General features: G+C 31.4%; 1 pseudogene; it reads left to right on the top strand.

Moving 5' to 3' along the window:
* The first annotated feature begins 3 nt into the window (after positions 1 to 3).
* LOC148790823 (serine/threonine-protein phosphatase PP1 pseudogene) lies at positions 4 to 9,880 on the top strand (annotated as a pseudogene).
* Positions 9,881 to 25,341: the final 15,461 nt, after the last annotated feature.

Raw genomic sequence — 25,341 nt, 5'->3', positions numbered from 1 at the left:
CTACTTGACTCTTTGGCAGGAGATATCCATGGTCAGTATTCTGATCTTCTTCGGCTTTTTGAATATGGTGGACTCCCACCTTCCACAAATTATCTCTTCCTTGGGGATTATGTGGACCGTGGTAAGCAGAGCATAGAGACCATTTGCCTTCTCCTTGCATACAAAATTAAATACCCGGAGAACTTTTTCCTTCTTCGGGGCAACCATGAGTGTGCTTCCATCAACCGAATATATGGGTTTTATGACGAGTGCAAGAGAAGTTTTAATGTCCGCCTTTGGAAGACATTTACAGATTGCTTCAACTGCTTGCCAGTGGCTGCTCTTATTGATGACAAGATCCTTTGCATGCATGGAGGATTGTCCCCTGACTTGAAGAACTTGGATCAGATACGGAATATTGCTCGTCCTGTTGATGTGCCCGATCAGGGACTTCTCCGTGATTTATGGTCTGATCCTGATAAAGATATACAAGGATGGAGAGAAAATGACAGAGGTGTATCTTATACATTTGGAGCTGACAAGGTCACTAAATTCCTTCAAAAACATGATCTAGATCTCATTTGTCGTGCTCATCAGGTAGATATGATTCAAATGCCATAGCCTGGCTCTTTTGGCTTGCTTAATCAACTTTTGTTACTTCATTAACATATGCATCTATCGGCTTATGTCTAATTCTATAGATTTCAGTTGTGCATCTAGCATCAAATCATGGTCTAGATTAGTGCATGTTTCATGAAATCATAGGGTCCCATCAGAATGGCATAATTCATAATCCTCACTAAAAGTTATGGCAAACAAGTAGGGGTGCTACAACTTCCATATCTAGTAGTGGACTTTCCAGTGTGATAGAAGGTAATTTGGGTGACTAATGATGAAAAATAGATATGAATAAACAAAGATACAGCTTGCTGTCCACCAAAGTTTGAGTGGGAACTAGATTTCATCATGGAAGCACTTACAGAAGTAAAGAAAAAGAATTGTTGCTCTTAGTTTCCAAGGTGCCAAGGCAAGGCTAGGTGACCATGGCGGGGCGCCCGGGCACCTAGGCACCTAGCCCTCACCTAGGCGATGGAATTTAAAAATAATAAGTTGATGGATTTCTACCCATTCTGAACTAGTTTCTTTGGATTTATGTATTCTGCACTTTTGTGCTTGTGTTTCTTGCAGTGTTGCTTCAAGTAGGCAAAACAATTTATTAGAGTTACAACTTGTAACTTAGGAGTTGGAACTTAAAAGAACTGAAGGGGGTGGAGCCCCTATTTGAGATCAACAAAACATAGGGAACAAATACTAAAATAAAAGAAAATGAATGTGAAAAGTAAACAAATGAACTTTACGAAGTTCAACCTTGATGGAAGAAAGAGGTATGAGTTGGAATGCAAAAAGAATGCAAAAGGTTGTTACATAACTCTGCAGGAATTCTTTGGAGGAAGAAAGAAGCAGGTGGTCTGCTTCCCAGAAAGTAGAAGGGGTAATGGTTGGAAGGCAGTGGCACAGGTACTGAGTGACTTTATTCAGCAGCTGAAAACAAAACAAGTAGAGGCTATAGCAAAGGAAAAGAAAGGGGGTATACAAAAGAGAATGGAAGACCCCAGTGACAGAAACTGGTTGATTGCAGAAAAAGGAAAAAGAAGTTCTAAACTACAGTAGAAAAGGAGAACTAGGGGAAGAAATTTGTGGTGGAAACCTCAAGTTCACCAAAGGATTGGAGAGGTATTGCGCAGGCGATACTCAGAGAATTAAACCTGCAAAAGCCGATGGTGATTACTCCTTATGCCTCTTGTAAAGCTTTGTTAGATCTGGGTGAAGATGAAGTAGAGATTTCAGCTTTAATTATTCACTCAGAGGTTGGTGTTGCCACAGTCTCGAAATGGTGTCCTCTCTGCAATACCAAAAGTTTTGTGATTGAGGACAATGTAATAGTCAGATTGCTAGGGTTACTTTTCAACCTCTGGAAGGAGGAAGTATTACAGTCAATAGTTGTAGTCTGTGATGCAAGATTAGATGGTGTGTTTGATTGTGATCTCCTTCAGTTGTAGTGATGTTAGGTGGTATTAAACCCAATGATATTCCAAAGAAGATAGAGGTTGTTTCAGATGGTTTAGTTTACCCCGTTTGGCTTGCTACCTCCATTGAAGCCCAGCTATGGAAGGAGGGAAGAAGAGAGGAAGATGAAGAGACAAAACAGGCTTGATTGTGTGGTTTGCAAGGCAGTGTAGTCTCTACAAGAGAAGTTAAGGCAACTGAGGTTCCCAAGAAAAAAAGAGAAAAAAGATGATGATTTAAACACTTGGGGAAAGTCTGCATGGCAAGGTGGGCTGAGGGATGGCAGGTCCTATGTTCAGTCGGTGACAGGGGAATTAAATGGAGATGGGCTTGTTCCAGTTCAAATTTCAAAACAAAATGAACAAAGGTCGGCAAGGTTTCAGGGTTCAAGCCAATCCTGTGAGCTGGTTCAGTCTGGTCCAATGAACCGAGGCTAGTCAACCATTCACATGTTATTTTAAGTAACACGTGATTGGCAAAGGGATAGAGGGTTGGGCCAAGGCCCATCAGGATCTAATGGGTCTAGGCAAGTGAATGGGGACTTTTTTAAATCGGGTGGACCCAAACCTTAAAAAGCCACGCGCCCTTTTAAGTAGGCACGTGACCAAAGGAGATGGGGAGATGATGGACCAAAACGATGGTCTATCATCATCTCCCTTGAGCAATTCGCAACCAACGCCTGCGGGAAGTAGGGTTAGCCGCAGTGGTGCGGCAAATCTGAACTGGGCTTGTTGCTGATCAAAACTAAGGAAAGGGTAATTTGGCAGGTAAGGAATGAATTCAGGCACTTCAAACAGCTTTGTAGAGATATGCTCATCCAAATAAGATGGCTTAGAAGATCTGCAAACAGCATGGCAGATGGCCTAGCTAAACAAGGAATTCAGAGACAACCCATGTTTTGGGCTCATGTGAAAATTTGGGCTGGCTTTTTGGGTTTGCTGTTTTTTTTACAACCTCTAGTTGTATCTTTCTATTCTAAATTAATATTTCAATTTTTCTGTTGCTGATCAAAAAAACAAAACAAAAAAAAAATTGCTTATCATGTTACTTTGAACAGTGAAAGAAACAGGGCCTTTTACCTCTTCTGACCGCACTATATAGCCCTCCCCCCTCCCCCATAACAGAAATATTTTCCTTCAATTCAGTCCTACATCCTAAACATCCTAAAGACCACCACTTTATATTACATTCTATCATTTATGGGCGATAATTGGTGACAGTTGCTGCATTACATACTAATACGATTATATGTCCATTACTCACTCTGTCTCGGAATCAAAGCATCTACTGGCCAACATAAAATAGAGTTACACATAGTACACCTTTACACATATCATAGAAAGATCATTTGCTAGATCCTTCCACTAATGATCTCTTCGAGATTGTAAAAGATGGCGTTCTTCTATGGTGATTTCCCTGTTAAGCTCTTTGCTTTAATTTGAATTTGGAGATGGTTTTCTTTGTTGGTTTTGGGGCTTTGTAATCTGAAGGCATATTCTTTGATGTAGTAAACTTATCAATGTAGCAGTCCCTGGGACACTGATGAACGAGCAATCAATACAAAGAGGGTGTTGAACCCTTGGGAAAGGAATGAAAATCTTACACTATGCCTCGATTCTGCTAAGGCTATTGGATGTACAGTAGTTAATATTGGCACGCAGGACTTCATTGAAGGGTAAGTATACATGCTGTTTCAGTCGTTAGTTTTTTTCTATTTTCAAGAATATTTTGGTCCTGTCACTAGTTTTTTGATAGTTTTCTGAATATTCTGTTCCATGCCAAAGTACAAAGAAGTAAAACTTATTAACCTAATATTCTATTAGGTTCTTTTCATATGAACCCTGAAGATTATCTAAAAAGTGCATGATAGAAAGCCTGTAAACTTCAAACAAGATTGGAGTTTGCTATCTATGTTTATTTCATTATTCTGCCCTTGCTTGTACAATAGTTGATACCATATGCTCGGTAAGTACAATGCTAAGTTACATGTTTTGTGTTGTTGCACTGCACATTCTTTTTTCTTTATTTGGTCATTCTGACGACTTTGGTTGGATTTTTGTTATTTTCTTCCTCTATAATTACGTTGGCATATTGCAATCTATGAACAAATGTATATTTTGAGATGGATTTTTGTTGCATCATGTTGATTTTGATTAAATTTATTTTTCCCTCTACTAAGTTATGGAAGTTGGTAGGGTGCTCCTAAGTGCTAGCAGTTTCTGGTCAGTAAGAATATTAATATTCTCTGTGTTTTTTTTTTTTATTTCCTCTGTCATCTAGTGCTTCGGTTGATATCTCAAATCATTAAGGTATGCTCTGGTTGTCATCTAAAAATCACTATTTATATGAATGAAGTTTGAGCTTTCTTTAGTCTTGATTCTGGACTGTAATTGTTTGAAAGCCATTTTTCTATTTTGACTTTTGAGCACATGGTGATGATACAAACTGAAAATTATATAAGTAATATTTTCTATAATTGAAACAATTACTTTGATGTTTCAACCTTAGATACAACTATGGGCGGACCTCAATTTGAGGAAAGCACCTCAATTGGTGGAGTTAGTTGATGATAGTAAGGTGAAATAGCCTTTGTATAGAAGTTTTCTGCTTATTTGTGATTTTTTATGAAATGTTATTTGCTACTTTTTAGCTCATATGTTGTATTTTGTTCATAAATCGTTAGGACGTGGAGGAGCTGATGAATCAACCACCTGAGAAGATCTTATTGAGATGGATGAACTTTCAACTGACTTTCTCAGCAGATGTGAAGGTAAGTTAAAATTGGGTTAATAGATTCCCCTTTTCTTTATTTCGTTTGTGTGTTCATAATCACTATAACCTACCTTTGACTTTCTCAGCAGCTTGAAAACTTAATATGGTAGTGTACTATCTCAAAGTGGATATGAGATATCTGAAACAAGTGGTTGTTGATTCATCGAAACTCGAAATCCCATTTAATTATATTTGGCAGTTAGAACTAAAAGATGCTTTATAACTCAATTTTATTTCATCCCACTTGGTGCTTGAATCCCAAAAACCAGAAACCAGAAACCAGGCTGCATGTTTCATTGAGTTAATTGAAATCACTTAGCAGTAAGCACTTTCCAGTTTCCATACTTTGAACACTGGAACATGCCTACTTTTCTGATCAGTAATTGGAAGGCCCTCTTCCTCCTCCTTGCACAAATATAACAAAAGCAAGTGTGCAATTAGTGAGCATATGCAATTGCAACTTGTTTAAATCTCAACATTAGGACAAGCTCTTTGTAGTAATAGCATCAAATGCATCAAAGTTTAGTTTATGCTAATAAGTCATTTTCTCTAATTGACTTTAAAAAGTCTGAAATCATTGCTATCCAAAACTGGCCTTTGGAAGATTTAAATAGCTGGTAAATTCTTGGGATCTCCAAAAAAGGCAAAGTGATATATTGTGTTCTATACCAGAAGTATTCATTTGGCAAGAGAGAAAAGCAAAGTGTTTTTAAAAACAAGAAGATGCAAAGGGATGAAGTACTTAGGAATATCCTCCAGTATTAATTGTTCTTCAAAGGAACAACAATGTTTTCTAGTTGAGGAAGTGTTAACCGGAAGGATTGGTGCCAATTTGGGAACGGATCCAAGAGGATTAACTGATTAGGTAAATCTTATTTGGTGCATGTTACTAAGGTTTTTTCGTGGTTAAAAGAGAGACTTGTTGAGACTGGACCCAGCAATAAATATAAGAGGGTTTTTTCAAAGAAGGTTGGTTCTAGAGCTACGAATCATAAGGTTCTTATTGATATTAACTCCAGTGATCAAATTAACATTCATGACAGTTATGAAGTTGGGGAGTTGAAGATTGGAGTCCTTGAGGTGAAAGGGAAGGGGGATGTGGGTAAAACTTTGATAAGTAATGAAATTTTGAACTTAGATAATGGGAAAAGGAAGAGTCGAGTGGACTTAAGGAAACTAGTGGAGAGGGATATTGAAGTTGGTAAATCTGTAGGGCTATTCTTTTTGGGTGGTGAGGCTTTTGCTAGAAGGGCTTTTGAAAGAGTTTGAGAAAAAGAAAAGGCGAAGTGAAAGAGCAACACTCAAGAGGAAGGTGGAGAGGCATGGGATGAGGGAGAGGGTCAAGATTTCAGACGTGGAGGACTAAGTGCGATTGATGGGAGGAGTTGTGGAAGTTTGATTTGCTGGTTTTTACAGGAGGCAGATGCTGTTGTTTGAAGTGTTCAAGAGGGTTGGTTGGAGATTTTCTCATCTTGATCAGGGCTAGTGTTGCTTTGTTTAGTTCTTGGAATATGGTTTTAGTTTGGTTTTGTGTGTTGACCCTGGATTTGTGCTGTAATTTTTTTTTTCTCATCTTTTGCTGTTTGCTGTTGTGGGAGTATTGTTTTTGCTTTCGGATGATGTTTTATCACCTTTTAATTGTAATCCCTTGTTTTATTTTTTAATGAAATTTACTCTGGAAAAAAAAATCCTTTGTTCTCTAAGCTCCTCATATGGTGTTAAATGAGTTCAAAGACTACTGCTTCAAAGTGTTCTTTCTGCATATAATCTGTGGGGGTAGTTTTGTAGTGCCCTTGTCCACCTTAGTTGTGTTTCTTCCATTTTTTTGAAATACTTTCTCTTTTGTTTTGTTTTTTTTTTTTTTTGTACAGTTAATGTATAGGAGTTCCTGGTATTTGGAGTTTTTAATAGCTATTGCCCACCTTATCCCATTCTTCTGTTCCTTCTCCTCCTATTCGTGTTTTCTCTTTCGACCCAAGTCCACACTCAACCTCCACCTTTACTTCCTCAAAATGCAAACCATCTTCAAAACAACCTTTATCCTAACACATACATACATGCATTGATAGGCTGAATAAACTGAAAATCTCCTCAAATTTATTGTTGTTTATTAGGTGAATTCCAAGAGGGAATATAATGAGTGAGAGAAATCTTTGTAAGTGGGAGACTTTATTCTTGTGAATGATCCAAACTTATCACAATTCATGAGGTTAAGGAAGCTGAATATGACTTTCACCATGACCAGCCCTAACTACCTTCATGTGTACAATGCACTTGATTGAATAATTGATAATCATTCGAGCTAGTTCACATCTGAACTGCTAATGCATGAGGTTCAACAATTGAAAAAGAGAAAAAGAAAGGGACAAAGTCCAAATGACTTCGCTGGCATGAACTGAATAGTAAAACTAGCGGTTTATGACATGAGTCGGTCCTAACTCCGCTATTCCGAGCTGAATAGTAAAACTAGCAACTTGGAATATGAGTATTGTTATCTGCCTCAAGCCTGTGACCAATGTGAGATGGAGCATAAAATGCACTCACACCAAAAAAAAAAGAAAAGAAAAAAAGAAAGAAGCAAATACCCCGTGTGAGATGGAGCATAAAATGCACTCACACCAAAAAAAAAAAGAAAAGAAAAAGAAGAAAGAAGCAAATACCCCGTGTGAGATGGAGCATAAAATGCACTCACACCAAAAAAAAAAGAAAAGAAAAAGAAGAAAGAAGCAAATACCCCGTGTGAGATGGAGCATAAAATGCACTCACACCAAAAAAAAAGGGGAAAGAAAAAAAAATTGGTGACGGCTGAGGTTCAAAGGGACAAAATGTGGTTGAACACTCAATGAGGTGCAGTGACAGATTTGAGACCAAGCTCAAAGTAAGGGTTAAATTTGGCAATCAATGAGCTGATTTATATATTGAATTGGAAGTGAATGTTGGGGCATGAAGAATTTCATATTCTCCCCTTCCTTGACTCTTCTGTATGTGATAAGAATGACAATTCAAAGGAATGAATCAGAATACCTACACAGGTTTCCCAACCACTCAATGTATTCTCATCCTAGAATTCATCCGGTAAATGGTAATAATAAGGGGGGATGATCAGTTTATGGCTGAGGTCTTTACTTGAGGACAAGCAAAAGCTTAACCCACTTGTGAAGGGGTACCTTTTCCCTATGCCCAGTCATTGCCAATGTTTCCCTGAAGGGTGCAATGCCTACTTTCATCTCATCATACAAAGGCATCATCGCTCTATGGAAACTCTACATTGGCTAACTATTCTTGGGTGATGGTGCCCCTCATGTGCATTGAAAACAGAGAGGACACATCCTCTACTGATATCCAAAACTCCCCAAAAGGCCCAAAAAATGTGTATAACAGCAATGACCCAGTAATGGGTCCATACCTTTTTGATGATTATGTGCACCTTTAATCTTATAATGCTGGGCTTTTCTGCTAGAATGGAAACCTATATTGTTGGTGATGATGGAATCAGGTAACCAATTAACGATTTTGGTTTCAATTTTATTTTGATAGGCAAGTACTCTCTTTCTTTGTTTTTCGGTTGTTCTAGAGATTAGTGATTTAGTCTGAGTTGGTTCAGAATGATGTGCTTCGCCTAAGTTTTCTAACTCAGTTATAATACAATTTTTAGTCTTTTTTCCTAGTTACACTAAGAACAATTGTTTGTGGTAATTTGCAATAAATTATAGAGGTTTAAGATAGTTTTAGGGACTTGTTAAATGCTTGGATTTTGTGGTTTTTATTCTATTTTCCTTTAGAGTTGTGGTTTAATCGTGCAATCTCTCTCCTCTCTCTCCCTGGGTGAAGTGCTTGTTATTTTTGCTTTTTGAGTACCAGAACTTAATCCACTTGTGAAGGGGTACCTTTCCCCTATGCCCAGTCCCTGCCAATGTTTCACTGAAGGTTGCAATGCCTACCTTCATCTCATCATACAAGGGCACCATCGATTTATGGAAGACACTTTGCATTGGCTAACTATGCTTGGCTGATGGTGCCTCACATCCTCTGCTGATACCCCAAACTCCCCAAAATACCCCAAATGTGTATATAACAGCAGTGAGCCAGTATTGGGTCCATACCTTTTTGATGATTATGTACAAGTTTAATCTTACAATGCTGGGCTTTCTGCGGGAATGGCAACCTATATTGTTGGTGATGATGGAATCAGGTAACCAGGTAATGCTTCAATTGTTTTAGAGATTAGTGATTTTAGTCTGTGCTGGTTTACATTGATGTGCTTTTCCCAAGTCTTTTTTTGTTCTAGTTAGACAAAGAACAGTTGTTGCTTGTATTTTGCAATAATTAATAGAGGTTTGAGATACTTTAAGGACTTGTTAGATGCTTGGATTTTTTTCTCATCGGTTCTTCTTATTTTCATTGGTCATTTAAATGTTTAGAAGGAAAAGGATTGCCAATAATCGTGAATTTTTAGCTATAAAGACCCTGTTCAAAACTTTAATCACATCTCTCTAACAAATAAATTTTGGACACATTACTCTTAACTCCTCAAAAAATTACCAATTGAAACAAAATATTTTCTATTGAATTTTTGGATGAGGTTGAATGCAATTACTTATTAATTGGAGATATGCTCACTTGGTTGTTAGCCTATAAAGACCAAGAAAATGCAATCCGTCATGAATTTGTGCCCACATGCTGGTGTTGTCGAAGTACTAGAATTTTAATCCATACTAATACTAGCAAAGAGTTATTTAAAATTTGAAAGTAAACCAAATGCTTTTACTTATTTGCATCTTAAGAAATTTATTTTACTAAATTAAATGATTCATTTATTTATTTTAATAAGTTAAATAGGACAAGTAGGTCTTGTGTTGTGTGATAGCTTGTCACATAATTAATAGAGGTTTGAGATTTGTTAGATGCTTGGATTTAATCTTGGATTTCTCTCTCTTTCTCTCTCTCTCTCTCTCTCTCTCTGGGCCACATTTTAACATTCTAGCTCCCTTTTGAGTTCAAATCAGTATGTTGAATTTTCTCACCGGTGCTTCTTGATGTTGATTGGTGGTAACCAAACATTTAATTGTTTAGAAAGAAAAGGTTTGTGGCGACTTGGTCGAATTGGGGGAAGCTGTAGGTATTATTGCGGGTCAATCTATTGGAGAACTAAGGACTCAACTAACATTAAGAACTTTTCATACCGGCGGAGTATTCACAGGAGGTACTGCAGAATAGGTACGAGCCCCTTCTAATGGAAAAATAAAATTCAATGAGGATTTGGTTCATCCCACACGTACACGTCATGGTCATCCTGCTTTTCTATGTTATATAGACCTGTCTGTAAAGAAGATCTGTGATCCCTTAAAAAAGAAAAATATTCGTGACTACTTCCAGTGACAATTGTTCGGTCGATCTGATGGATACAAGAAGCTCATATTCTTCCAGTTCTGATTTTCTCAATCAGATGAAAGAATAACGGCCTAAATCCTAACTCTTTTTCTTACATGAGCCTTCTCTATTTCAATTTCATTCTATTCACCCCACGAAAAAAAAGAAAATGCAATCTTTATCTATAGATTTTCTTTCATTCTATTTTACTATATGAATTAAATCTTTATCTACAGATTTTATTATTTAGCTTAATAAATTATATTATTAACAAATTATTTCTCTCTCTCTCTCTCTCTCTCTGGATCCTTATTTTTTGGGCTATCAACGAGTTAGGTCTAGAGTGGGATATGTACCTATCCCGTCTGAATAATAAATGACATTTTATTTATTTATTTTACTAAACCAAATTATTCATTTATATATTTTAATACATTAGATAAACTATTATGTATAAATTTTTAGTTATTTGATTCAACCCAACATCCAATAATAAATAAATATTTAGTTATTTTATTAAATTAAATCATCGATTTGCTTATTTTACAAAATTAAGTAAAATATTATCCATAGATTTCTATTTTTTAATTTACTAAATTATTCAAATAGTTAATAATTTATTTAAAAATTAAGTTATTTCAATCTCTCTCCCCGAGCCTAATATTTAGGGCTATTAGTAGGTTAGGTCTCATTTGGGATTAAAATTATTAATGGGTTGGGCCAGGTTTGGATTGGGATTTGCGTTTATATCAATATATTTAAGCCCAAGTTTGAGTTTGGGTTGGCCTTCGGGCCTAGATCTTGAGCATGAGCCTGACGTTCATATAACAGTGAGAAATTCTTTGTTTCTCTCTCATTTTCTTACCCAATTATTTATATAGTTATGTTATTAAGTTAAAAAAGTTATTTATTGAATTTTACTAAATTGTTTACTCTATAAACAAGTTATTTCTCTCTCTCCCTCCCCGAGTTAAATATTTAGGGTTGTCAACGGATCAGGTTTAGATCTAGATAGCTTGGATATTTATTTATTTTACCAAAAGTTAGTATATTATTATCCATAGATTTTATTTTTTTACTTAACTAAATTATTCAATTAATTAATGATTTAATTTATGAACAAAGTATTTCTCTTTCTCTCTCCCTTTTTAACTCTATCAATGGATTAGTTATGTTGTCGGATAGGCTATACATGTCTTGTCCCAATAATAATTGAAATTTTATTTATTTACTTTACTAAATTAAATTAGTCATTTATTTGTTTTAATAGATGAAATAAATTATTCTCCATTAATTTTTATTTATTTAATTCAACCCATGACCAATATTTAACTAATAAGTTATTTCTCTCTCTCTCTCTCTCTCTTAGCCTAATATTTAGGGCTATCAATAGGTTAGGTCTCAGTTGGGATTAAACCGGTTCACGGTCCGTGCCAGGTTCAAGTCGGTCTTTGCCTTCATATCAACAAAACATATTCAAGCCCAAGTTTGAGCCTAGGCTGGCCATCAAGCCTAGACCTTAAGCTTGAGGCCGACCCTCGTATAAAGCCCAAAGCACAACTAGGAATTTTTAATTCTTTGTTTCTCATTTTATTGCGTAATTATTTATATTATTAAGTTAAATAATTTTATTAATTTATTTTTATTAAAAAAGTTGCTAAAAATCCCTCTTCCGTAATTGTTGGTAAATATCTAATTATTTGTAATGATGCCATTAATAAACATCTATTATTTTATTAAGTTAAAAAAATTATTTATCTAATTTAGGCCAAGTTCAGGCTGGGCTTTGTCTTTATATCAAAAGAACAGGGGTGGAGGCAGGGGGGACCCAGGGGAGCCATGGCCCCCCTATGGCCAAAAAATCCCCACTATTCCATGTAAATTTTCTAGGGGTGCAACTTTTCCGGGTTAGGGTTGGGATTTTGTCAAAATTTCAATAGGCCCAACCTGAGCGTGAGCCTGAAACAATGTAAACTGTTAACTCGGGACAACCCGACTTGCACCCCTAAAATTTCCCCTCCCCCACTCTCCACCCCAATGGGGTGTCCCTCCTTTAACCATCCATATTTATTCCCCCCAGACCCCCAAATTCCACCTTACGTTTTGGCCCCTTCATGAACATTTTCTAGCTCCACCCCTGCAAAAGAACATATTCAAGCCCAAGTACGAGCCCAACCCAACCATTGGCCCTAAATATTGAGTCGAGCTTGGCCAAGGAGATTATTATTCTTGTTGGTGATGATGGAATCAGATTACTAGGTAATGCTTTTGATTCTCAATTTTATTTTGATAGGCAAGTCCTCTCTTTCTTTGTAATTTGAGTTGGTTTAGATTGATGTGCTTTGCCTAAATTTAATAAATCTGTTATAATACATTTTTTAGCATTTTTTCCTAATTAGACAAAGAACTGTTGTTGGTTGTATTTTGCAACAATTAATTGATGTTTGAGATAGTTTTAGGGACTTGTTAGATGCTTGAATATCGTGGTTTTTTTTTTTTCATTTTGAATTTTGGTTCATTTGTGCAATCTCTCTCTCTTCCTCTCCCTGGGCAGATTTTTAACTTTCTAGCTCCCTTTTGAGTACAAATCAGTATGTCCAATTTTCTCTCCGGTGCTTCTTAATTTTCATTGGTCATTTAATTGTTCAGAAGGAAAAGGTTTGCGGTTTGCCAACAGTCATGAATTTTTAGCAATAATGACCCTGTCCAAAACTTTATTCACATCTTTCTGACAAATCAATGTTGGACACATTACTCTAACTCCTCAAAAAATTACCAATTGAAACAGAAATCTTTTCTATTGGGATTTTGGATGAGATTGAATGCAATTAGTTATTAATTGGAGATATGCTCAGCTTGGTTCTTAGCCTGTAAAAGACCAAAAAAATGCAATATGTCATGAATTTGTGCCCACATGCTGGTGTTGACGAAGTACTCGAATTTTAATCCATACCAACACCGGCAAAGAAACATTTGAAAGTTAACCACATGCTTTGAAATGGATTTATTCTTGTTTAATGTTGTTTAAATATCTTCTTGTCAATATGGGCACTCAATCTGTTGTTGCAACTGTAAATATCTTCTAATGTTGTTATTATTTGATTGCTTTAAATGGATTTATTTCGTTTAAGACTCATAATTATAATAAAACATCAGGGGTAGGGGTATGCATTGCTTTCCTTGTCAATATGGGTGCCCAATCTGTTGCAAGTGTGAATTTTGATAGCAGTTCATATACTTTACCCATATGATCTGCAAGCATATTTCCAGATTGCAAGAATGTGGTGTATCTTTATTATAAAAATTTGATTCAACAACTTATGGTTGTCTGTACTCACTAGATGATTTTACTAATGAATAGATTTGTAATAACCAATTACATGGACGTCATAGATACCATGGATATTTCTTTATTTTTTATCTTACTAAATTAAAAAAATTACTATCTACAGATTTTATTCATTTAGTGTAATAAATTATTCAATTAATTAATAATTTAGTTTATTAACAAATTATTCTGGGCTATCAACAAGTTAGGTCTAAATTAAATTATTCATTTATTTGTTCTAAATAAATTATTCTCCATAAAGTTTTATTTATTTAATTCAACATGTGACCAATATTTACGGTTGTCAATGATGCAAGTTTGGTTGGGGGTAGCTTGGACTAGTCTTGCACCAATCACAAGTGAATATTTATTTATATTTTTTTGTTAAAGTTAATTATTGATTTATCCATTTTATAAAATTAAGTAAATTATTATCCATAGATTTCTATTTACTTAATTTATTGAATTCTTTAATTAACTAATTAATTAATTATTTTCCTAACAAATTATTTTTCTCTCTCTCTCTCTCCCGGAGACTATTTTTAGGGTAACTAATATGTTTTGTGAGGTGTTGGATATGATGTACCTGTCCCGTCCCAATAATAAATGTAATTTTATTTATTTATTTTATTAAACCAAATTAATCATTAGTTATTTTACAAAATTAACTAAATTGGTATCCATAGGTTCCTATTTATTTAATTTATTAAATTATTCAAATAGTTAATAATCCATACATTCCCCCCCAACCTGAGCAAAATATTTAGGTTTATAAATTAGATAGGTATCGGTTGGGGTTAAACCTTTTCATTGGTTGGGCCACGTCTGGTTTGGGCTTTGCCTTTATATCAGCAGAACTTATTACGGCCCAAGTCTATGCCTAGGCCAACCATTAAGCCCAAATTTTGAGCCTGTGCCCGACCATCATATAAAGCTCGGATTGCGATAAGGAAATTTTTGTTCTTTGTCTCTCTCATTTTCTAGAAATCTCTCTTCCATATTTGTTGCTAACATGTAACTATTTACAATGATGCCATTAAAAAAGAGCTAATTACTCACTCTTTTTCTTGCCTAATTATTTATAAACTTATTTTAAAAAGTTAAAAGATTTTATTGATTTAATTTATTAGAATATATTGAAGCCCAACTTTAAGCCCAACCCAACCATTAGACCTATCTCTTGAGTTGAGCCCAGCAAGGAAAGTGTTATTGTTTATTACTCTCTTATTTCCTCACCAATTTATTTATATATTTAATTTAGTAAGTTAAAAATTTTTATTTATTTAATTTTATCAAAAAATTATTTCACTATATCTCTCCCTCCCCGAGTTTAATATTTTTTGGGTTATCAATGGGCCGGGCTTGGTTTTAGATAGATTGGATATTTATTTATTATTTTACTAAATGAATTGAGTCATTATATATAGATTTTATTATTTAGTTTAATAAATTAATTAATAATTTATTCTCTCTTTCTCTGGATCCTTATTTTTTGGGTTATCAACGAGTTAGGTCTAGTGTGGTATAGCATGTACCTGTTCCGTCCCAATAATTAATAAAATTTTATTTATTTATTTATTTTACTAAACTAAATTATTCGTTTATATATTTAAATACTTTAGATAAACTATTATATATAAATTTGTTTTTATTTGATTCAACCCGACACCCAATAATAAATGAGTATTTAGTTATTTTATTAAATTAAATTGTTTATTTATTTATTTTATAAAATTAAGTAAAATATTATCCATAGATTTCTATTTTTTAATTTACTAAATTATTCAGGTAATTAATAAATTATTTAACTATTTAGTTATTTCAATCTCTCTCCCTAAGCCTAATATTTAGGGCTATTTGTAGGTTAGGTCTCTCAACCTGGATTAAAATTATTAACGGGATCAATAGAACATTTTTATGCAAAAGTGTGAGTCCAGGTTGAGCATGAACAAAAATTCATATAGAGCCCAAATCATGGTGAGGAAATTCATTGTTCCTCTCATTTTCTCACCTAATTACTTATATAGTTATGCTATTAAGTTAAAAAATATTTACTGAACTTACTAAATTATTTTAGTTTATAAACAAATTATTTCTCTCTCTCTCTCCCTCCTGAGTTACCTATTTAGGGTTGTTAATGGATTGGGTTTAGATCTAGATAGTTTGGATATTTATTTATTTTTCCAAAAGTTGGTAAATTATTATCCATAGATTTTATTTATTTACGTAATTAAATTATTCATCTAATTAATGATTTAATTTATGAACAACGGATTAGTTTGGTGTTGAATAGGCTATACATATCTTGTCCCAAAAATAACTGAAATTTTATTTATTTATTTTATTAAATTAAATTATTCATTTATTTGTTTTAATATATTAAATAAATTATTCTCCATAAAGTTTTATTTATTTAATTCAACATGTGACCAATATTTACGGTTGTCAATGATGCAAGTTTGGTTGGCGATAGCTTGGACTAGTCTTGCACCAATCACAAGTGAATATTTATTTATATTTTTTATTAAAGTTAATTATTGATCTATCTATTTTATAAAATTAAGTAAATTATTATCCATAGATTTCTATTTACTTAATTTATTGAATTCTTTAATTAACTAATTAATTAATTATTTTCCTAACAAATTATTTTTCTCTCTCTCTCCCAAAGACTATTTTTAGGGTAATTAATATGTTTAGTGAGGTGTGGGATAGGATGTACCCGCCCCGCCCCAATAATAAATATAATTTTATTTATTTATTTTACTAAACCAAATTAATCATTAATTATTTTACAAAATTAATTAATTGGTATCCATAGGTTCCTATTTATTTAATTTATTAAATTATTCAAGTAGTTAATAATCCATAGATTCCCCCCCAACCCGAGCAAAATTTTTAGGTTTATAAATTGGATTGGTATCAGTTGGGGTTAAACCTTTTCATTGGTTGGGCCATGTTTGGTTTGGGCTTTGCCTTTATTTCAACAGAACTGATTAAGGCCCAAGTCTAAGCCAAGGCCAACCATCAATCCTAGATTTTGAGCCTGTGCCCAACCATCATATAAAGCTCGGATTGCGATAAAGAAATTTTTGTTCTTTGTCTCTTTCTCATTTTCTAGAAATCTCTCTTTCATATTTGTTGCTAACATGTAACTATTTACAATGATGCCATTAATAAAGAGCTAACTCTCTTTTTCATGCCTAATTATTTATATACTTATTTTAAAAAGTTAAATGATTTTATTGATTTAATTTACTAGATTATTTAATTATATCCCTCTCTATCTTACTGCTCTGTCCAATATTTAAGGGTTGTCAACAGGTGGGGATTGGTCTAAGTAGCTTGGATATTTATTTATTTTATTAAATTAAATTATTCAATTATATATTTTAAAAAATTAAAAAAAATTATTAACCATAGATTTCTATTTATTTAAATAACTAATTGACTTCATTAATTAATAATTTATTAACAAGTTAAGGAGGTTGGGATAAACTTGTTCACAAGCAGTGCCAAGTTTGGGGTGGACTTTGTTTTTATTCAATAGAATATATTGAAGCCAAACTTTAAGCCCAACCCAACCATTAGACCTATCTCTTGAGTCGAGTCCGGCGAGGAAAGTGTTATTGTTTGTTACTCTCTTATTTCCTCACCAATTTATTTATATATTTAATTTAGTAAGTTAAAAATTTTTATTTGTTTGGTTTTCTAACCAATTTAATTTTATCAAAAAATTATTTCACTATATATCTCCGTGCCCGAGTCTAATATTTTGGGTTATCAATGGGTCGGGCTTGGTTTTAGATAGATTGGATATTTATTTGTTATTTTACTAAATGAATTGAGTCATTATATATAGATTTTATTATTTAGTTTAATAAATTAATTAATAATTTATTTTTCTCTTTCTCTGGATCCTTATTTTTGGGTTATCAACGAGTTAGGTCTAGTGTGGTATAGTATGTACCTGTCTCGTTCCAATAATTAATGAAATTTTTTTATTCTTTTGTTTTACTAAACTAAATTATTTGTTTATATATTTAAATACATTATTTAAACTATTATGTATAAATTTTTATTTATTTGATACAACTTGACACCCAATAATAAATGAGTATTTAGTTATTTTATTAAATTAAATTGTTGATTTGTTTATTTTACAAAATTAAGTAAAATATTATCCATAGATTTCTATTTTTTAATTTACTAAATTATTCAAATAATTAATAATTTATTTAACTATTTAGTTATTTTAACCTCTCTCCCTAAGCCTATTATTTAGGGCTATTAGTAGGTTAGGTCTCAGCTTGGATTAAAATTATGAACAAATTTATGCACAAGTCTGAGTCCAGGTTGAACTTCGGGCCTACATATTGAGCATGAGCCTGAAGCTCATATAGAGCCCTAATCATAGTGAGGAAATTCTTTGTTTCTCTCATTTTCTCACCTAATTACTTAGAGTTATGCTATATTAAGTTAAAAAATATTTACTGAACTTACTAAATTATTTTAGTTTATAAACAAATTATTTCTCTCTCTCTCTCTCCCTCCTGAGTTACATATTTAGGGTTGTCAATGGATTGGGTTTAGATCTAGATATTTGGGATATTTATTTATTTTTCCAAAAGTTATAAATTATTATTCATAGGTTTTATTATTTACGTAACTAAATTATTCATCTAATTAATGATTTAATTTATGAACAACGGATTAGTTTTGGTGTCGAATAGGCTTTACATGTCTTGTCCCAATAATAACTGAAAATTTATTTATTTATTTTACTAAATTAAATTATTCCTTTATTTGTTTTAATATATTAAATAAATTATTCTCCATAAAGTTTTATTTATTTAATTCAACCTGTGACCAATATTTACGGTTGTCAATGATGCAAGTTTGGTTGGGGATAGCTTGGACTAGTCTCGCACCAATCAAAAGTGAATATTTATTTATATTTTTTTGTTAATGTTAATTATTGACTTATCTATTTTATAAAATTAAGTAAATTATTATCCATAGATTTCTATTTACTTAATTTATTGAATTCTTTAATTAACTAATTACCTAATTATTTTCCTAACAATTTATTTTTCTCTCTCTCTCTCTCCCGTAGACTATTTTTAGGGTAATTAATATGTTTAGTGAGGTGTGGGATAGGATGTACCTGTCCCGTCCCAATAATAAATGTAATTTTATTTATTTATTTTGCTAAACCAAATTAATTATTAATTATTTTACAAAATTAACTAAATTGGTATCCATAGGTTCCTATTTATTTAATTAATTAAATTATTCAAGTAGTTAATAATGCATAGATTCCACCCCAACCCGAGCAAAATTATTAGGTTTATAAATTGGATAGGTATCGGTTGGGGTTAAACCTTTTCATTGGTTGGGCCACGTCTAGTTTGGGCTTCGCCTTTATATCAACGAAACTTATTAGGGCCCAAGTCTAAACCTAGGCCAACCATCAATCCTAGATTTTGAGCCTATGCACGACCATCATATAAAGCTCGGATTGCGATAAGGAAATTTTTGTTCTTTGTCTCTTTATCATTTTCTTGAAATCTCACTTCTATATTTGTTGCTAACATATAACTATTTACAATGATGCCATTAATAAAGAGCTAACTACTCTCTCTTTTTCTTGCCTAATTATTTGTATACTTATTTTAAAAACTTAAAAGATTTTATTGATTTAATTTACTAGATTATTTAATTATATCCCTCTCTATCTTACTGCTTAATGTCCAATATTTAAGGGTTGTCAACAAATGGTGATTGGTCTAGGTAGCTTGGATATTTATTTATTTTATTAAATTAAATTATTAAATTTTTTATTATACATAATTAAGAAAATTATTATCCAGAGATTTCTATTCATTTAATTAACTAATTGACTTCATTAAGTAATAATTTATTAACAAGTTAAGGAGGTTGGGATTAAACTTGTTCACAGGCAGTGCCAAGTTTGGGTTGGACTTCGACTTTATTCAATAGAATATATTGAAGCTCAACTTTAAGCCCGACCCAAACATTAGACCTATCTCTTGAGTCGAGCCTAGCGAGGAAAGTGTTATTGTTTATTACTCTCTTATTTCCTCACCAATTTATTTATATATTTAATTTAGTAAGTTAAAAATTTTTATTTATTTAATTTTCTAACCGATTTAATTTTATCAAAAAATTATTTCACTATATATCTCCGTGCCCGAGTCTAATATTTTGGGTTATCAATGGGTTGGGCTTGGTTTTAGATAGATTGGATATTTATTTATTATTTTACTAAATGAATTGAGTCGTTATATATAGATTTTATTATTTAGTTTAATAAATTAATTAATAATTTATTTTTCTCTTTCTTTGGATCCTTATTTTTTGGGTTATCGACTAGTTAGGTCTAGTGTGGTATAGCATGTACCTGTCTTGTCCCAATAATTAATGAATTTTTTTTTATTCTTTTGTTTTACTAAACTAAATTATTTGTTTATATATTTAAATACATTATTTAAACTATTATATATAAATTTTTATTTATTTGATACAACCTGACACTCAATAATAAATGAGTATTTAGTTATTTTATTAAATTAAATTGTTGATTTGTTTATTTTACAAAATTAAGTAAAATATTATCCATAGATTTCTATTTTTTAATTTGCTAAATTATTCAAATAATTAATAATTTAATTAACTATTTAGTTATTTTAACTTCTCTCCCTAAGCCTAATATTTAGGGCTATTAGTAGGTTAGGTGTCAGCTTGGATTAAAATTATTAACGGGATCAATAGAACATATTTATGCACAAGTCTGAGTCCAGGTTGAACTTCGGGCCTACATCTTGAGCATGAGCCTGAAGTTCATATAGAGCCCTAATCACAGTGAGGAAATTCTTTGTTTCTCTCATTTTTTCACCTAATTACTTATATAGAGTTATGCTATTAAGTTAAAAAATATTTACTGAACTTACTAAAATATTTTAGTTTATAAACAAATTATTTCTCTCTCTCTCTCCCTCCTGAGTTACATATTTAGGGTTGTCAATGGATTGGGTTTAGATCTAGATATTTTGGATATTTATTTATTTTTCCAAAAGTTATAAATTATTATTCATAGGTTTTATTATTTACGTAACTAAATTATTCATCTAATTAATGATTTAATTTATGAACAACGGATTAGTTTTGGTGTCGAATAGGCTTTACATGTCTTGTCCCAATAATAACTGAAAATTTATTTATTTATTTTACTAAATTAAATTATTCATTTATTTGTTTTAATATATTAAATAAATTATTCTCCATAAAGTTTTATTTATTTAATTCAACCTATGACCAATATTTACAGTTGTCAATGATGCAAGTTTGGTTGGGGATAGCTTGGACTAGTCTCGCACCAATCAAAAGTGAATATTTATTTATATTTTTTTGTTAATTTTAATTATTGACTTATGTATTTTATAAAATTAAGTAAATTATTATCCATAGATTTCTATTTACTTAATTTATTGAATTCTTTAATTAACTAATTAATTAATTATTTTCCTAACAATTTATTTTTTCTCTCTCTCTCTCTCTCCCGTAGACTATTTTTAGGGTAAATAATATGTTGAGTGAGGTGTGGGATAGGATGTACCTGTCCCGTCCCAATAATAAATGTAATTTTATTTATTTATTTTGCTAAACCAAATTAATTATTAATTATTTTACAAAATTAACTAAATTGGTATCCATAGGTTCCTATTTATTTAATTAATTAAATTATTCAAATAGTTAATAATGCATAGATTCCACCCCAACCCGAGCAAAATTATTAGGTTTATAAATTGGATAGGTATCGGTTGGGGTTAAACCTTTTCATTGGTTGGGCCACGTCTAGTTTGGGCTTCGCCTTTATATCAACGAAACTTATTAGGGCCCAAGTCTAAACCTAGGCCAACCATCAATCCTAGATTTTGAGCCTATGCACGACCATCATATAAAGCTCGGATTGCGATAAGGAAATTTTTGTTCTTTGTCTCTTTATCATTTTCTTGAAATCTCACTTCTATATTTGTTGCTAACATATAACTATTTACAATGATGCCATTAATAAAGAGCTAACTACTCTCTCTTTTTCTTGCCTAATTATTTGTATACTTATTTTAAAAACTTAAAAGATTTTATTGATTTAATTTACTAGATTATTTAATTATATCCCTCTCTATCTTACTGCTCGGTGTCCAATATTTAAGGGTTGTCAACAAATGGTGATTGGTCTAGGTAGCTTGGATATTTATTTATTTTATTAACTTAAATTATTCAATTATTTATTATACATAATTAAGAAAATTATTATCCAGAGATTTCTATTCATTTAATTAACTAATTGACTTCATTAATTAATAATTTATTAACAAGTTAAGGAGGTTGGGATTAAAATTGTTCACAGGGAGTGCCAAGTTTGGGTTGGACTTTGACTTTATTCAATAGAATATATTGAAGCTCAACTTTAAGCCCAACCCAACCATTAGACCTATCTCTTGAGTCGAGCCCGGCGAGGAAAGTGTTATTGTTTATTACTCTCTTATTTCCTCACCAATTTATTTATATATTTAATTTAGTAAGTTAAAAATTTTTATTTATTTAATTTTCTAACCGATTTAATTTTATCAAAAAATTATTTCACTATATATCTTCGTGCCCGAGTCTAATATTTTGGGTTATCATTGGGTCGGGCTTGGTTTTAGATAGATTGGATATTTATTTATTATTTTACTAAATGAATTGAGTCGTTATATATAGATTTTATTATTTAGTTTAATAAATTAATTAATAATTTATTTTTCTCTTTCTCTAGATCCTTATTTTTTGGGTTATCAACGAGTTAGGTCTAGTGTGGTATAGCATGTACTTGTCTCGTCCCAATAATTAATGAATTTTTTTTTTATTCTTTTGTTTTACTAAACTAAATTATTTGTTTATATATTTAAATACATTATTTAAACTATTATGTATAAATTTTTATTTATTTGATACAACCTGACACCCAATAGTAAATGAGTATTTAGTTATTTTATTAAATTAAATTGTTGATTTGTTTATTTTACAAAATTAAGTAAGATATTATCCATAGATTTCTATTTTTTAATTTACTGAATTATTCAAATAATTAATAATTTATTTAACTATTTAGTTATTTTAACCTCTCTCCCTAAGCCTAATATTTAGGGCTATTAGTTGGTTAGGTGTCAGTTTGGATTAAAAATATTAACGTTATTAATAGAACATATTTTATGCGCAAGTCTGAGTCCAGGTTGAACTTCGGGCCTACATCTTGAGCATGAGCCTAAAGTTCATATAGAGCCCTAATCATTGTGAGGAAATTCTTTATTTCTCTCATTTTCTCACCTAATTACTTATATAGTTATGCTTTTAAGTTAAAAAATATTTATTGAACTTAGTAAATTACTTTAGTTTATAAACAAAATATTTCTCTCTCTCTCTCTCTCTCTCTCTCTCTCTCTCTCTCCTGAGTTACATATTTAAGGTTGTCAATGGATTGGGTTTAGATCTAGATAGTTTGGATATTTATTTATTTTTTCCAAAAGTTAGTAAATTATTATTCATAGGTTTTATTTATTTATGTAACTAAATTATTCATCTAATTAATGATTTAATTTATGAACAACATATTAGTTCTGGTGTCGAATAGGCTGTACATGTCTTGTCCCAATAATAACTGAAAATTTATTTATTTATTTTACTAAATTAAATTATTCATTTTTTTGTTTTAATATATTAAATAAATTATTCTCCATAAAGTTTTATTTATTTAATTCAACATGTGACCAATATTTACGGTTGTCAATGATGCAAGTTTGGTTGGGGATAGCTTAGACTAGTCTTGCACCAATCACAAGATAATATTTATTTATATTTTTTTGTTAAAGTTAATTATTGATTTATCTTTTTTATAAAATTAAGTAAATTATTATCCATAGATTTCTTTTTACTTAATTTATTGAATTGTTTAATTAAATAATTATTTAATTATTTTCCTAACAAATTATTTCTTTCTCTCTCTCTCTCTCTCTCTCTCTCTCTCCTGGAGACTATTTTTAGGGTAACTAATATGTTTAGTGCGGTGTGGGATAGGATGTACCTGTCCCATCCCAATAATAATTGTAATTTTATTTATTTATTTTACTAAACCAAATTAATCATTAATTATTTTACAAATTTAACTAAATTGGTATCCATAGGTTCCTATTTATTTAATTTATTAAATTATTCATGTAGTTAATAATCCATAGATTCCCCCCCCAACCCGAACAAAAATTTTAGGTTTATAAATTGGATAGGTATCGGTTGGGGTTAAACCTTTTAATTGGTTGGGCCACGTCTGGTTTGGGCTTTGCCTTTATATCAACAGAACTTATTAAGGCTCAAGTCTAAGCCTAGGCCAACCATCCAGCCCAGATTTTGAGCCTGTGCGCGACCATAATATAAAGCTCAGATTGCGATAAGGAAATTTTTGTTTTTGTCTCTTTCTCATTTTCTAGAAATCTCTCTTCCATATTTGTTGCTAACATGTATCTATTTACAATGATGCCATCAATAAAGAGCTAACTACTCTCTCTTTTTCTTGCCTAACTATTTATATACTTATTTTAAAAAGTTAAAAGATTTTATTGATTTAATCTACAAAATTATTTAATTATATCCCTTACTATCTTACTGCTCGGTGTCCAATATTTAAGGGTTGTCAACAGGTGGGGATTGGTCTAGGTAGCTTGGATATTTATTTATTTTATTAAATTAAAGTAAATTAATCAATACAAAATTAAGAAAATTATTATCTATAGATTTCTATTTATTTAATTAACTAATTGACTTCATTAATTAATAATTTATTAACAAGTTATGGAGGTTGGTATTAAACTTGTTCACAGGCAGTGCCAAGTTTGGGTTGGACTTTGTCTTTATTCAATTGAATATATTGAAGCCCAACTTTAAGTCCGACCCAACCACTAGACCTATCTTTTGAGTCGAGCCCGGCGAGGAAAGTGTTATTGTTTATTACTCTCTTATTTCTTCACCAATTTATTTATATATTTAATTTAGTAAGTTAAAAATTTTTATTTATTTAATTTGCTAAATGATTTAATTTTATCAAAAAATTATTTCACTATATCTCTCCCTCCTCGAGTCTAATATTTTGGGCTATCAATGGGCCAGGCTTGGTTTTAGATAGATTTGATATTTATTTATTGTTTTACTAAATGAATTGAGTCATTATATATATATATATTATTTAGTTTAATAAATTAGTTAATAATTTATTTTTCTCTTTCTCTGGATCCTTATTTTTTGGGTTATCAACGAGTTTGGTCTAGTGTGGTATAGCATGTACTTGTCCCGTCCCAATAATTATTGAAATTTTATTTATTTATTTATTTTACTAAACTAAATTATTTGTTTCTTTATTTAAATACATTAGATAAACTATTATGTATAAATTTTTATTTATTTGATTCAACCTGACACCCAATAATAAATGAGTATTTTGTTATTTTATTAAATTAAATTGTCGATTTGTTTATTTTACAAAGATAAGTAAAATATTATCTATAGATTTCTATTTTTTAATTTACTAAATTATTCAAGTAATTAATATTTTATTTAACTATTTAGTTATTTCAATCTCTCTCCCTAAGCCTAATTTTTAGGGCTATTAGTAGGTTAGGTCTCAGCTTGGATTAAATTTATTAACTGGTCGGGCTAGGGTTGGGTTGGGATTTGCATTTATATCAATATAACATATTTATGCCCAAGTCTGA

The sequence above is a fragment of the Nelumbo nucifera genome, chromosome 6 (genome assembly GCF_055504915.1).
Source record: "Nelumbo nucifera cultivar China Antique chromosome 6, China Antique-T2T, whole genome shotgun sequence".
NCBI lineage: Eukaryota > Viridiplantae > Streptophyta > Magnoliopsida > Proteales > Nelumbonaceae > Nelumbo > Nelumbo nucifera.
Note: the sequence above shows the minus strand (reverse complement) of the source record. Positions and strands in the feature narration are given on the sequence as shown.